At 38.8% G+C, this 219-nt stretch overlaps 1 protein-coding gene across 4 annotated transcripts in view; it reads right to left on the bottom strand.

Moving 5' to 3' along the window:
* Nucleotides 1-219, bottom strand: part of ubash3bb (ubiquitin associated and SH3 domain containing Bb) — a 51,174-nt gene that overhangs the window by 10,400 nt on the left and 40,555 nt on the right. The window lies entirely within an intron of this gene.

Below are 219 nucleotides of genomic sequence, written 5' to 3'. Positions count from 1 at the left end.
TGTGTGGTTGTGTGTGTGTGTGTGTGTGTGTGTGTGTGTATGTGTGTGTGTGTTGGCCAGTTGTTGTGCCCAGTGTTCAACTTAAATTAAGTTATTTTTTCTGAAAGTGAATGTTTTGTAATTGTTATGCAATTGTTTTTGACATTGAGTAAAACCTATGGACCAAGGCCTGTTGTGACCTCTTGATTAATTCAACTCCTATGGTCATGGCTTTATGGC

Source organism: Seriola lalandi, unplaced genomic scaffold, assembly GCF_002814215.2.
Source record: "Seriola lalandi dorsalis isolate HSWRI2012SDOR001 ecotype SW California unplaced genomic scaffold, Sedor1 jcf7180002054875, whole genome shotgun sequence".
NCBI lineage: Eukaryota > Metazoa > Chordata > Actinopteri > Carangiformes > Carangidae > Seriola > Seriola lalandi.
This window is presented reverse-complemented; position numbering and strand designations above follow the sequence as displayed.